Here is a 16,856-nt window from a genome sequence, read left to right on the forward strand (position 1 = left end):
GTCAATTTGATATGCCAAGTGCCAAAATGCACCATATTATGGAAGATCAACATGTGGGGAAAATAATTGAGGATTCTCCGTATTTTTATTTCAGAATATTTATGGATTTTGTTCTCTAGTTGATCTGTTGAATTGGAATTGGAAAATTGTGTCTGTAATCATGTGTACAAGGTTGACAAAATCGTGATCCTACGTAGGATTGTAGAGGGGATGTAAAATCGTAAATCGTATAAACGTAACTCGCTCGCTACGATTCCACAATTTGTTTATCTATGTGTGCACATTAATACATACATTAGATATATACATACATTAGATATATGCATACATTAGAAAATAAAAACTGAAGAAAGAGCATACAGGGGAAAGAAAACAAAAAACAGAGGTACAAATAACAAAGCTGCCAGATTGGCAACAAGCAGCAAGGCGTGAAACAAGGAGAGGTTGTTCCTATAGTACCCAACTCAAGTATTAGAACCCCTTCCCACTCTAGAACCCCCCTTCCAACACCACTCTAGAACCCCTTCCAGCCATGAGAAGAAACGAGAAATGAGCAGAGCAGTGGGTTATGGATGCAAGAGGAGAAGGAGCCAACATTTTGGTTAAATTGAACTGAAACGCAGCGTTTTGCGTTCCATTTTAGGGTTCCACACTTTGCCAAAACGCAGCCGTTGGGAGGGGACGGGTCAAAACGGGTCGAAAGTAGGAAAACGGGTCGAAAAGCCGGAAAATGGGTCGAAATCAGAATCGGGCTCGCTCCGAGATTCCACGATTCCACGATGCACGCCGGAGATTCCACGCGAGTCCAGTAACCGGCGATTCTACGCACGATCCAGATCGTGGAGGTGAGTAACATCGCTGAATCGTACGATTCCACGATCTGGATCGCGATTTTAACTACACTGCATGTGTATATATATATAGAGCATGAGATAATCTAAAACATATTCATTCCAATTTGGCACTACTTTTCTTATTAAAAAATCTATATAAAAAAATTAAATATTTTTAAAACTCAATCTTTGTTATTTTTTTAAACTCAATTTACGTTTGGACAAAAATAAAACATCAATCTGTTTTTTTTACCAATCTTTTTGTTATTGACCAAGGTATTCTCACAGTCGACAGCTGTGAAACTAATCTCTCACCCCGCGATCAGCGTACTAAGGGGATTCGAATAATTTTACTAATCTATGTAAATAAAGCGATTATAAATGGTAAAAAATGCATATGGGAAACTGTAGGTGTTATAATAAGATTTATTTTTAAAATAATTTCTCATATGATACACGTGAAGAGGAGTTACGTACAGTTACACATAAAGTGAGACTTTTTTTTTGTTACACTAGTAAAATAAACAATAAAGTGAGACTCTAACACAACAAAGTGGAATTATAGTAAAGGGATTTGGTGTAGTGGGACTGGACCACCTGCGGCTATGTAATTTTTTTAAAATAATATAGTTCAGGTCTCTTTAAAAATAAGAGAGTTCAAATTTATAAAAAAATTGTAAAAAATTTAAGGTAAAATGTGTGAAACCCCTTCATATTAGGTGAGTTTAATTGAAAATTTTAGTTCCAACATCTTAAAAATTATATGGTAAATTTCTGTTTTAAGTTTATCTATTTTAGTTTTGTTCCGGCATAAAATTATGATCACAGGTTAACAAGTTCAGAGCGAGAGAACTCAAAGAGAAATAAGGAAAAATGCATAAAAAATTAGGTCCCCACCGCTGGGGTGATGCCTGTATATTTATACTTGGGTTTTGACCCGTTTGGATCATGGGTTGCCCGCCCCATTAATTATATAATATTGGTTAGCCCACAGTTATACATTATTGATGGACCATATCAAACCAAGTTTCAATGTATTTCTTAAAATCCTAAATTTGTATCTTTTGGTGTTTTTCTTTTTGGTTCAAAATCTTTTGGACCACATGAAATCTGAGGGATTTTCTTTGAGGCCCACATATGGTGGGCTCACTTTTCATGCAAGACATATCGAAATTGTGAAGTAGCCCTCTCTTCCATTGTACATTTCAATTTTGGCACTTCTATCAGTTATATATATTGATCTATGAACTATAACTTAGGTTTTCATGGAGAATTGGTCTAACTAATAATGATACAATACACCATGTAAAATTTGGAGTCCTGTTATACAGATGCGGTGGGAAAGATTGGTTCAAAAAGCAAAATACTGACCCTCTGCTGAGTCAATTAAACTATGGTTTTACATGTCAATCAATGAAACTATGTAAAGTATCAATGTTATTTATATATGTCAGTGGGGCTGCTCTTAATAATACTTTATTTAATCATGCTTTCCCTTATTCTGAAATGTTGAACAGGATCAATGTACCATGTATTGATGATTAGCAGAAGTGCCATTGAGTTCATTTTATTGTGAAGTGACGATTGTAAAGTGCATTTTCTATTTTTGAGAATAGCCTCCTATCCCATGATGAAATGGAAAATACCAAAAATGATCGATAATTGTATAATCATCCACTAATAGCTGGCTAGCTCTAATAAAGAAAGCTGAGTAGCAATCCATTATAGGATCTATCTGTTTAGCTACATATATACATGCATGTTCATGACAAGTACTGAATGAGACAAAAACTTGCAGGATCTACAAGTGACACATCATAGAAAATAACAAATTTTGAATATAAGGAGATGATGGCAAGACAAAATAATAATTTAATTATCAAGTAATATGGTTGATCTCATGAATCATGATAACCAGCATAATTATGATACTGTCAATTAAAAAATATCCAATTTTATCGAGCTAGCCGTCGTCCTTGACATGAATATTATATATTTGTGATAGAAATGCGCTCCACCTTAATCAGAATAAAATTGCATATCCAATGAAGATATTTTTATAAAGATGTTTATGATTATATTGATCTCACATATAATTATAAACAACTTTACAGGCCGCACTACGTACCCCTTTTAATTGATACACTAGGTTGTTTACAATAATCATAAACACCCTTCACAAGTTACACTGGTTTTAAATATTAATGTTATATGTACCCCTACCGGTGGACTAGTTCACTGCTAGGTGCTAGCTACTCCAATCATCCAATACTAGATAAACCATAAAACTAGTCTCACAAAAGGGAATCGTCTTCACTATTCTACTATATACTTGATCAGGGAGAAGCCTTGATCGATCGGAGAACGGAGAAGAAATTACGAGGTTGGTAGGGAAAGGTTGAGTTGAGGTCACCGTCCCAGGGGTCCTGCAAAGAACTCCGAAGCTTAAGTTAGTTGAGAGAAACCTTGGTTGTATTTTGTGTGTGTGAGAGATAGATACATTGACTTCTGGAAACTTGAGACCTTTTATACTCCTGGAGTTCTGAAGGGAGGGTCCCAGCCAGCGAAGGAACGTCATGAGTGCCTCGGGCATCTGGGTGACCCCTTGTTCCCCCACCGTTGGATCCACCTGTGGCGCCTGTCACTCTCAGAGATCCTACGGCTCAGGGTTCATCGTAACCCACTACCTGACCTCGAGATGTGACCTCAGCCTCCAAAGTACAGGTTGTGGAGCCCAAGTACATGTTGTGGAGCCCGCGATGGGATAGTTGACTAGATCTTTCTCAAAGTGCCACGGAGCCACTTGTTCTTCGACCGGTCCGTCTCGGTCAGGGGGGACCCGTCGTCCCCGGGTGTGGTCTTGCCCTTGGTGGACTGGTCGTCCCAGGGGGCGATCTTCACCTCGCCCGTACCTGAGCATTACTCGGTATATTCGATAGATGTCCGTCCCTGCTTGTGTAGTGGCGGTCGTCTCTCTCACCGGTCGTGCGGAATTGTCAATCTTGCGGAGCGGTCCGATCACCCTTCGCAGGACGGGGGTTGTTCTGGGCGTTTGGACCGGGGGGTTTCTCCTTGCCCCAGAACATACTAAAATAAATAAATTCAGAGACGGGAGAAATCCCTTGTTAAGCGCCAAAAAATCCCTCCCTACAAATTCAGTGACGGAATTTAAACTGTGGCAGAAACCAATGCTAATTATTATTTCTTAATCCGTCACAAATTGAGGCGGAACTTAACTACTGTCGTCTTAACTGCTGTAGGTTGAGACGGAAATTATCTGTCGCAAATTGGGATGAGAATTATCCATCGCAAATTCATATTAGTGACGAAATGAACTTCTTCGCTATTTTAGAGAGGGGCATTATTCATGGCGGATGGGATTTACTCCACCACTAATTTCTCCTTTGTCCCCTTCCTTTAATGACAGATTTTTCTTTTATAGAGATATAATCCTCCCTCTATTTGAGAGAGACATTTCTTCATAAAAAAAATTATAAGCAAAAAAGAGATAACATAGTTTCAGTTGAAACTGTCGTTAATGTGTAAAGTGGCGGTTGAAACCGTCATAAATTACAAACAAAAAACCACCGTAATTTACCTAGTTTTTTTTTAGTGGTAATCTAAAGTCTCCTATCTCTTATGGTTATCATATTTTGATTATGGTGTTTTATGCTCTTGAGTGTATTAAGGAGGTGAACCAAACAATTATTTGTCTAGTTTCAAAAGTGAATGACCTAAAAGGGGTAACACAGTTCGGCCTATACCTCTTTACAACACAACTTATAATTAAGGTTGTTATAAACATCCTAGCAAGTAGTGTAGTGTTTGACTCCCTAATTTGATCTCCTATAACCAAACAAGCTAGCTTTGTACATAATTGTTGTACTATATATGGATAATATTCTTATATATATTCCACTTGGTGGTCCATTCCTTGAAATCTGTAGGAGGAAAGGAAGGTTTTATCGCTATCAAATTGGACTTGAAAAGTCCTCCTACCGATTACACTGGTCATTAATTAGTGATACCTTGAAATTTCATTAATATAGCCCTCAATTTGAGTTCTCTTCCGGTTTCCATTGAATCTTAAACGTAACTCAAAACATTTACTAAGTATCAACACTCAATTTTATAATGCTTGCTTCTCCTTTTCAAATTTTATTTCATTTAAAAAAATTAAAAAATCCGAAAATAATCAAAAGAAAAGAGAAGAATAATTTTTTTTAAGGGAACAACATGAAAAGACTCCGATATTGTCCCCGAATGATAGCTCAAGTGGTAAAGAGCTAGAGAACATATGAGTTAGGGTGAGGAGGTTCATGTATCAAACCATGGAGTGTGCAATTTATCTTTCCGATGAAAAAAAACTTAGATATCGATCTGTTAGTGAGCTCAAGCAATGAATAAAGAAGATTTAATTTGGAGCAGAAAATTACACAATCAAATTTCTCTTTAATTTTTTACCAAAACGAGAAAGTATCCATAAAATTAAGCAATTACAATCACAAGTAAATCAGGTCAAATCAGAGATTTGAAACACACAATTAAAGATGAAGATCTGGTTTAGAGTATAAATAGATGAACAAAACAGCAGAAGAGAAATCTTCAATCCAGGGAAGAAAATAAAAAAAGAGTACCAGCATTGTGTTGCTTGCTGTTGCAAGCGGAGTAAAGGGATACTGTTGCTGTTCTAGTGCATCAACCAAGTAATTTTAATCTTCTTCTTTAGTCATTTGCTTTGTGTTATGATTCTGACATGATGCTGTGTTATGTATGTATGTTGTTGCTTGCTAAGACCTTAATTAAGAACACCATGTAAATCAAATGACTGATCATGATTTTGAATGGAAATATGTATCAAAGTTTTAACTGTCCAGTCCAATACATGAAAATCGCAAATAAAATGCAGTAGAATGTCTTGTTGGTAGAATTCCTGATCTTAATTATAGCTGCTCTTATCTTTCTCTTATAATTTGTAATTTTTTATTGCTATGTATGCCTTGTTCCATGAGATTATAAATTTCCATTGAGAAAGGCAACAACAGAGAGAACCAGGATTTAATTAGAAAAAGAAAAATGATTGAGAAGCCGCCGTATTCGCAACTGTGCTGAACCCATATATCTCCTTCTTCATCTCTTCACATCCGTAATTTTTACCTCTTTACCTTATAACTAACGTTCTCTTAAATGATGGTAATATTATAGTGATAGGTTATTATATCTACCTCTTCACCTCATAAAACATTTTTCTCTTGACATCAGAATATGTGGCTTTGAGTTCTTCATTATGCCGGAAGATATGTAGAGTGGGAATCAAAGATCGTCAAGCTAAAATTGTACGTAAATAAATATTTTTCCTCTTTTAAAAATACTTTTGCAAATATTAAATAATAAAATGCCAAAAATAAAATCCTTTTGCTGGGGTTGAAGCGAATTTTTATAAGTTGATTGATATTTTTCTGAATTAATTAAGATAACTGTTTTTACGTACAGACATTGTTGGGTGTTACCACATTTCCTAAATTACTCTCAAATTCCAAAGTCTCATTCCAATTTATCTTTTATATGGATTTGTTGACATATTCTAATATTTCGTCGCAAACTGAAAGATGGTGGGTGAAGTGTATATTTTAGACAGGAATACGGTGAAATTTCATTTTGACAAATCTCCAGGGGTGTGTATTCTACTCTTAATTATTTTAATTTAAGTATTTAAATATATTTAAATTTTTTTGACCAAATTATTAGTTAATATTATAAATTTTATTATAAACTAATTAATATTGTCATTAGTGTGTAGGTCAAGAAAATTTTACATATTTAATATTTTACTTTCATATATGATAAATTCATATATTTTACAATAAAAAGTTAACATAATTAATAATATAAATATTATTTATAACTAATTAATACTATCAAAATTTACTTATCTATGAAGCAACTCTATTACTTAGTATATTTATTTATTTATAATATATAAATATAAAAATATTACTTAGTTTTAGTTTATTATTTTTGAATTTCTTTCTCAATTGTCATTAATAATTTAAATTAAGTAATTTTAATAGTTCATTCGTATGTTATAAATTGAGATATTTTATCATTAATTATTAGTTAATATAGTTACTAATATAAATATTATTAATGAAAAAAATCAATGGTGTCATTGATACGAAGGTCAAAACACTTTTATATATTTAATGTTTTTCTTTTACTGATGAGAAATTGATATATTTATATTTAATTTTTAATATAATAGTTAATAAAAAAAATTATTAATGATAAATTAATATTATCATTAATGTAAAGGTCAAAACATATAAGTATATACTATAATGTAATGGCCAAAACAATTATTAATTAACATCTTTATACACAAATAATGAACATTAAAGAAAATTGGTCCCTTCCATCTATATAAATGTTACTATCCACCTTGCAGTACTCAATCAAAGAAAACCATTATCAAATAATAGTTGCTAGCACAAGTTAATTTGAAGATGGTTGGAGCTAGAAGACTTCTACCGCTTGTTAGCATTTTCATCATAATTTTATTATTAGGTAAGGCCAACTACATGCCCATTCTCTATTTTTTTTTTATGGAAAATCATCCATATTTTCATCTTTGTTGCTTAAGAATATATATACTCGCTTAAGTACTTTGTTGGACGATCAGTTTTCAGTGATTATGATTTTTTTATACCAAAGTAAGTAACAAAGCTAATTCTAGAATGAACTTTTTTAAAATTGAATCAGGTTATGAGAAAGGAATGAGTGGGGCTATTGCGATGGATCATCCTTTATCATTTCATGCCCTTGCTGACGATGACGTGAAATGTTGCACCAACAACGTTCTCCTCAGTTGCATTCCGTATACTAAGGATGACTACTACTGTAATTTCCTCTGCTCAAATAAATGCGGTGGTAGAGGCGATTGCATAATTATTAAGCACAAACAGTATTGTCGTTGTGGGTGTTAATTATTTCATAGTTAACTCAGTGATTAATAATTGGTTGAATGATTGCAATGATTTAACCATAATTATTTGCTTAAATAATAAAATATAGTATATTTTTTGCATTCATAATAAGGTTGGGTTGATCTTTTTATTTTATTTATGATTTTTTTAGTCATTATCTCGTGCATTATAAAATTAAATTAAATGTAAAATTATAAAAGTTACTCAAAGTCATATACCAAAAGTGAAGATTTTAAAAGAAAAAGTTTTAATGTCTTCACAAATGCTTGTATTGGAGTAAGAAAATTGTAACAAAAAGAACCGCCACAGTGAGAACTTCTTCCACACAAATTGAAACAGCATAAGTGAAAGTGGTTTTAGTAAGAAAATCTGCTGCTGAATTATTAGTGTCTAAAAGAAAGACAAGTATGCTTTTTTTTAGCTAATTAAGGACTCAACCCTATTAGTTTTTTTTGGGTTAATGTTCATAGTTCATTCATAATCCAAGGGTTACCTAACGACACTTACAACATGCGGGAATAAATCTCAACGAGTGATAACGCAATTAGTTGAAGTGCTTTCTTTTTAGATAAGTCAAAACTATCATTAATTGAAGTAAAGTGTGAAGCAACTTTCCAATTTGTTTTAAAAACCTGCAGAAATTTGTATATGGGCCCCCAGAATCATATCAGCTGCCTTCATCAAGTCTGCTCAATGCGCAGCCTACCACCACTTGCATAGCCGGCCCAGGGCGGCTTTACTTTCTTCAAATATAATCTGCACAATGGAATATTATTAGTGTTGATAATAATACACTCCTTTACGTAGCTTTTGTTGATATTTAAATTGAGAAATTTTTGTATGGAAGTTTCATTAAGTAACACTTATATTTTATGTATGTTAAATGAAAAATGTCCCTCATGAAAGCACACCGATGTGTACGCGTGAATCATGGCCTACCTTAATACATGATTAGTGTAAAAAATATTTTATATAATTGAACTTAAGAACATATCTTATTTTTTAAGAAGTTTAATTAAATTTAACTACGAGCTAATTCGCCTTAGCTTGATGGTACAATAAACTTTTAATATGTATTTTATAAAATTTTAACTAATAGCATATCTTAAAATATTATTGGAACACTTGAGATTAAAGTAATTTTACTCGGTATATACTTCGAGTGATCTTAACAACTTATTTTTAATACATAAATTGAGAGTGTTTGTAGGTACGTCCCAACCTGCAAACCCGATTGGTTCGAATTTTTATTGATTACACTCAATCAGTATCAACTTGAATATTGTGTTCGGGGATTGAAGATTCGATGAACCTCAACCAACCTAATAGTACATAATTGTATAATTGTGAACACTTTTCACCTTTAGTGAATTTATTCGGGCCAAGATGAAGATGGAGGAGCCCATTATGTTAATTTATCGTTTATGTTGTACAATTAACTGAACAAACTATTGTCATTTTACTTTTACTCTAGCTGTCAAAAGAAGCCCACTCTCACTCTTTTGGTTATAAAAACAAGACCCTATAATGTCACACCCTCTCTGCGAACCATCTACAACGTCACACACTTTGCGTCGTCCTGGTCTTTGGCAAATTAAACAACGAGAAAACAATTCTTCAAGTTGATATTGTTTTTCTCCATGTTGAACCTATATGCAACGCTTGTGAATATTTTGACTGTTGCTTTAAACAATCAGACGGTCATATCATGTTGCTTCAATGATACTCCAAAATAAGCAATCTTCATTGAAAATGCTTTAAGTTTTTATGTTTTTTTTTCGATACAGTGGTGAAAATATGAGCAATCAAAACCAATTCAACTCAAGCATATTTGGTTAGTTAGGACTTTAAAATACCTCAAGCCCGAACTAACTCGATTCTATTACTCCCCTAACATAAATGAGTTAGGGTTTGTATGGATTTTAGCTGAGATCAATTCGAAAGCACTTTCAGTCAAACGAAACCTAGGAGTTGTTTTCACATTCATACATTGAAATTCATATTTTTTTAATTGAAACTGTTTTAGAACGCGTATAAACTGAAAACCAAACACACGCTTAATGTGGTTTGTATAGATTTTATTACTCCCCTAGCATAAATGAGTTAGGTTTTGTATGGATTTTTGCGAGTTCAATTCGAAAGCACTTTCAGTCAAACGAAACCTAAGAGTTGCTTTCACATTCACACATTAAAATTCATGTTTTTTAATTGAAACTGTCTTAGAACGTGTATAAACTGAAAACCAAACAGGTGTATTTATCTTAGATTATATACAAAGTGCACTTCAATTAAATAAAAAGTGACAAGTAATGCTCCTCCTTTTTCCCACCTTTCACTGACATGACGGATTTCCGTTTTCCGTGTACAGGCCCAGCCCCCACCATGATGATGATCATCACATGTCATGAAATGGGATACCACGATGCATGACATTGAAAATCGAAATGCATATATACATGACATAACAATATACGAATGATGCATCATGATGCTAGCTAGGTGAAAATAGTACGAATTGAGTCACCATATATAATGAATGTGCCTTTTATTGTTTAATTAGTTGATAATTTGAGCTAGTACGGCGTCGTTCACAGCTGTTCCCCGAAACAATGAATGTTTAAAACGACATCGGTACGCCGCCGCAGTCAACAATAATGGAGAGCGAGCAAACGGCGCCACCCAAAGCACACGACAAAACTAGAACGACAGCGACAGCGACAGCGACAACGGCAAACAACAACAACCACGTCATGGAAAAGACCAAATGACCATCGATCCTTTTACTTTTGAATTTTTTTTTTTTGCTATGATGCCTGCAGCATTATATTATTTGATTGTTTTTGGGTAAAAGGGAAGTTGAAGAAGAAGACAAAAAAGGAGGGTGCGGTGGTGTTTGTGTTTGCGTGTGATGGATATAGATTAGAGAGAGAGCAGCGTGACGTCTCTGCTGCCGACAGATTCGTTCGTGATGGGGCTTCTCGCCACAACACACGCCACGTTTTCCTCTCTCCTTGTGGGTCCCCCTCGAATCACCACCACGCCACCGCCCCCATTTAAAATTCATTGAATTATTCAAAATATATAATATGCAGTAGTAGTAGTATTTAGTAAAACTAAAATATTACTAGTAGGTTTGGAAAGAAAGGGGACCACATGGAAGAAGGGTCAAATCAGTCACGGCAGAGACTAGAGAGAGAGAGAGGAAGGTGTGTTGTTTTGTTTGAAATGACGGCCGGCTGGGTGCAGGTGGAGCAGGTGCAGAATAAGTATAGGATAGTCTGTGGTTTGATCAGTGCTGCCTCAAGAGTGATGAAGGGTGATGATGCTTCTCTGCCTAATTCACTCTTTGCTGACGTTTCCCTCATTTAATTCATCTCTGTCTTAGATATTCTTAATCAGTATATTGTCCTACTGTATTTATTTTTAAAACTAGAAATTCTGTTGAGTTTTTTAAAAGTTCTCTTAATTAGACGATAATAACATTTTTTATCACTATTTTTTCTGAAAAAGTGAAAAAAATTAAAAAAATATGCTATGTGTAATGTACAGCGACAAGAATGGAAAATACTAGCTAGCAAGGTGAAATCAATAATAAAAACAGTAATGAGACTTGGTCAATAGTAACAGTACTGTTATTGTGGGGGTTGTGTTTGCGTGTGGTTGGAAATGGAATGGTTGGTAGTTTGCACATTTGGTTGCAGCTTGCGTATTTTTGTCACTCAACTCAACACTGGTCAGACTAGTTTTCTGACAACTGGTTTTGAATCCGTCACCCTCTTACCATAATTACATCTCTGAATATATAGCCTCACAAAAACCCAAGCTAAACCCTTCACACTCCACCACGCACAGATTACTGTTTTAAATTTTTATTGTATTTTACCTGTTATCTTTACACACAAAAAACTTAGAATTAAGTTTCATTTATTTTCCCATTTGAGAGGGGAAATGGAGTGATCAAGAGAATTAAAAAGACGAAATGAATTTTTTAGAGTAAAATATAGATTTAATTATTTATTTACGTTACTTGGCTCCCCAATCCCTATTGAGGAGGTGGATGGAGGGATTTTAATGATAATTCAAACATTAAAGGAGAGATCATATATCCTTGAAAATTCTTCTAAGAATATCTCTAATGTAAAGTTTGTAGTTGGGTTGCTTATACACAATTTTTGTGGGTCTATACTCCTATATAAGATTTAAGCTACTCATGCAGAATTTATTCCAGTCACAGTTGCTCAGTTGAGCCCCACCATACTTTATATAATTATATTATTTCAAAGTCACTACACTATTCAAGGTAACGAACGAAATATAAATTATTAATCAAAAAGCAAGTAAAAAGAGAATAATCAACGTTGCTAAAATTCAAACAACCATAAGTGTTATATTATGTTGCTCCAATAATGTTCTAAAATAACCAACGTTGCTTAAGTGCTCTAACCAAATTAAGCAACTCCCATTAAAAATGCTATACGGAAGCGTTTAGTAGAAGGTTGAGAAATACATTCCTATGAATAATGTTCTTGGGAGTCTAATTGTTAGGAATATCATTTCTGAGTAAAACTTGGTATATTTGGTTATGACTTAGGATTCTCGAAAATATTTTTAAATTTTATTTAATTTAAAAATTTAAAAATTTAAAACGATAAAAAAAATGATGCATGAAATTTGTGAGTAGTGGAAAGTTACGTTCACTTTCTCATGGTAATGCAAGATTCCTAACCCATTTCATGGAAATCAAATGACGGAAGTTATAGCCACAAAATCACTCAGTTTCTTACGATCACCATACTAACTTTGTTTGGTTGGAGGGAGGGAAAGAATGAAGGAAAGAAAACACAGAATCCGAGTTATTAATATGACTATACCTTAATCTAAATTCTTTCATCGGTTAGTGTGTTTTCTTTCCTTCCCTCTTTCCCTCCTTCCAACCAAACAAAAGACAAGATGTATTCACCATTCAATGTTTAGGAACATTACTCACTTTACTATTTAAACTAGAAATTAAACCCGTGCGTTGCACGAGTTTGTTTTTAATTTATATTTTTTAATTGTAATATTTAAATTTGCGGAAATTTAAGAAAGCTATTATTTAGAAGAAGATTTAGAATATATGTATAATTAAATATAATTGAGTTATGATATTCTCACACTTTCTTTCTCTAATAAGGGAAAAAAGGATCAAACAGGTAGATTTCTTTTTTTTTTTTGCTTCATCGGAAGAAAAAATAGGTAAATTTCTATTGAGATTGAAATGAGAGTAGTTTTTTTTTATATAAAAGAAATTTAATTACTTAATTAGATTAGTATTGAAATGAATGTGGTAGTCTACTATTTTTTTCTTTCTAATATTGATTTAGTCATTGAAGTGATGTTATCAGCTGTGCTAATTTTTTTTATCAAGATTGATGTGGTTGTTTATCATTGCTGGTGGTATAGAAGTTCTTTTAAAATCACTTCCACGAACATAAAAAATAGATTTTATCAAACTGCAAGATAGACGTCATTTGTTCCCTTTGAATGATTAAGTTGCTATTTTTTTTTCCATAATATGACAATATTGAGGAGTGAAAGATTCCTATTTCTTATCAAGAATATAGTGAGTACTACATTTTACACTTATCTTTCTAGTGCACTATATAAATTTATGTGGCTCACACTTTGTTACTGATTTGTGTCATATAAATATAGAAATGATGATATATTTGTATGATTTCAATTGAATGAGAATAATTGTTTAGTAAATTACCATATATGTGAAACTCACAGTTTTATTTTCCAATCATCTGCAACGGGGATATATCACTAAGTAATGTGTGTTTCTTGTTGTTGTTGATGATCTTTCTCCTGCAATAAAGAAATAAGAATGAGTAATTTAAAAAATCAATTTTGAAATTAACTAAAATAATTAAAAATGACATACTTGTTGAATTAGTTAGAGATAATTGTCATTTTTTTCTCACCAGCAGCTGAAGTCTAAGAAATATGAATAATTTGAGTTTGTGAGTGATTTCACTGGTTTGTTTATATAGAGATATAATAGATGTATGGTTCAATATAATACATTTCGTTTTTTATTTATTTAATGTAGATAGTTGAATAGCCTCCTAACATTAACAATTTTATTCAGTTTTCGACACTGGTATTGTCATCATGCCACTATTTTTAATTTGATGTTAGTTTTTCTTCAGAGTTACTATGTTAAGGAATTCTAAGAGTTTGTGAGTTTAAGAAAAATAGACATATATTCCTGCAGAAAATTTGACTGCAAACTAAGACCATTGCATATCAAGATTAATTTTGGCGGAAGTATGCTTTATTGTTAATAGTTTTTTTTTTCTTGGACTAAACTGATATTAGTTTAAAATTAACATTAAATTTGATTTTAATTTATGGTACTGTGCTAAAACCATTTGCAGATATAACTTTGTGGTCTGTTACACTTTTAACATGGATGTTACTCTTTTGCTTATACATTTGATATTTATTAAGTTTAAAACTGAAATCATTAGTGCACAAGTTTCCACTACCCGTTCATTCACTCACTAAACTATCTCATTAAAACACCAGTTTTTTTACTAATGTATGTAGGTTCTCATGTATATTTGAACTTAATACTTAGCTCAAGTGAGCTTTACTAATATATATATAGAGAGATATATATTTTTTTTTTTGAAAAACCAAATATATATATATATATAAATAATTACTTTGGGAAATAAGAGCCCCAAGTACAATATAGATAGATGTATATTGATAGAAATTTTTTTATTTTAAAAGTATTTTATTTAAATTATTTATTAATAAATATTATTTTGTTTTTTATTTTGATTTTTTAAATTTGTCAAATGCAAAGCTCAAGTGAATTTTAAGTCTATGAATGTTGTTATTTAATATAAGTAGTTGAATAGGTTTTTATAATACAATTTCTTTTTCAGTTTTTAGTTTATTAAATATTTTATTTTTTAATGTATTTAATATAAAGGTATGTGAGCTTTTATGATTTAATACATATGTGTATTTGTACTTAATACTTAGCTCAAGTGAGCTTTACTAATATATATATATATATATATATTAATATTATTTAAAGATTATGAGATATTGAGATTCTTTCTAGACCGTAAACTTCCATCATCAAACTGCATTTAACAACCCTAAATTTGGCAGACCCTAAAAAGAGATTAAAACTTGAAAATAGAAAATTCAGAAATATACGGCTTTTTATTGTCAAGAAGAAAGGTTACTATATAATAAACAAATTATAGTGGACTCCATTTGTTGGCCATAGAAAAGCTGGATGGTCAAAAGAAAAAGGTAAAAAGAAAAACAAAAAGGTAAAAGAGTGCCCATTTTGGTCTAACAGTGAGAAGACCATCCCAAACATACTAGCCACTGTTTTGTACTCAGGCAAAAAAGCTCAATGAATAATACATTAACATTTTTGACAAGTGTAAAAATTAGATAAATCTAACTTTTAGGTTTTTTAATATAAAAATTAGGTGGCTGTTAAGGTGTAAGTGCATCTTAGGTCTTGCACTGTGTGTGCAAGAGTGAAGCCTTATTCAATAAAAATTTATAATCTTTATTCTTAAGATGTCATAATATTTAGTGCTTAAAATATAAAAATGTCGGGTGATTTGAAATCACATAAAATGAACCACGGAGATCGAGAAAAAAAAACCTTTTTAAAGCCGGCATATGAACAATGTGCACGCGCTTGATTCCCCTAAAATGTACTAAAAACTTTCAAAACTTGATAAACGTACTTAATAAATTATTTATTCACTAATTGTGCTACTTATCCAAAATGAGAAAGCACAAGATGTTGTTAGGTTCCTTGAATATACATAGTGGACCCACACGCCACATGATTACTCTCATTCTACTACCACCTGATTATAATAAATTAATAATTGTAACAAAAAAATAACTAAGAATTCTATATATATTATTATTATTATTAAATATTTTATTTCATGTGACCACACAGGGCTGTATTTGCTCTTATCCATTCCTCATACTAGATATAATGAGAATAATAGAGTATGTTGTAACGTGTCAGAGTCAATCTCATACGAATATGAACAATGGAGGTATAATTGTCACGCTCTATCGTCTCTAGTGCCTAAAACGAGTTTGTACGAAATCACTTTGACGTTCAAGTTAAAAGGTAGAGTTAGGAGGAAAAGTGAGGTTATGAAGTATATATTCATAAGTTTTGCTTTTTATAGAGGTTGACTCCCATGGTTTGAGGTTTTAGTCCATTCTCAAACCTTGTGTCTTGGTTGATAAGTAGATACTCAATGTAATAGGGTGAGTTAAACATGAACATCCTCGATTAAGCAATTAGTTATGGCGAACATAACAGTGAGGAGGTCATCAATGGATGAGGGTGATGATGGTTATAATCGGAAACGAGTTTGATAAACATGATAGTACTATCGAGTTTATCCCCATTGTTCCCTTAACAAGATTATTACTACTATTACATTAGGATTTAGGATACAATAATTATATACAAATAGTTCCCTTTAATTTGTAAAAAAATAAATCAAGGCAATTAAATGTGTAGCGGTAATAGGACGAAATTGGTGAGACGCGCCTAAGACAGCGAATGGGTCTAAAAGTAAAGGAAAATATACGCTGCCAAAATGATAAGAACCAGATCTCTGACTAGAAAAGGAATGCCATCATGCTGATACCCACACGCTCGCATCGCAGTTCCCGCTCCCCAACAGAACTCCACCCCACTCTCCTCCACACCGCGCGTGTCACCCACTCGCACCACCACCTAGTGCGCTAGGTGGTCCAATCTCCAAACACATCAACGGGTGTCAATCCCTCGTCGGCTGTCTACCCCGCCGCCCAACATCCCAAAAGCACACCGCAAAACGCTACCACACTTTTGGTACAAAGATAAACAACCAACATTATTATTTCAAACACCACCATTAATCTATGTATCTATATAGCACGAGCCTAACCTATATATCAAATAATGCGACGGGAAAATGATGTTTTAACGTACAGTACT

Source organism: Lotus japonicus, chromosome 6 (assembly GCF_012489685.1).
Source record: "Lotus japonicus ecotype B-129 chromosome 6, LjGifu_v1.2".
In the NCBI taxonomy this organism is placed as follows: Eukaryota; Viridiplantae; Streptophyta; class Magnoliopsida; order Fabales; family Fabaceae; genus Lotus; species Lotus japonicus.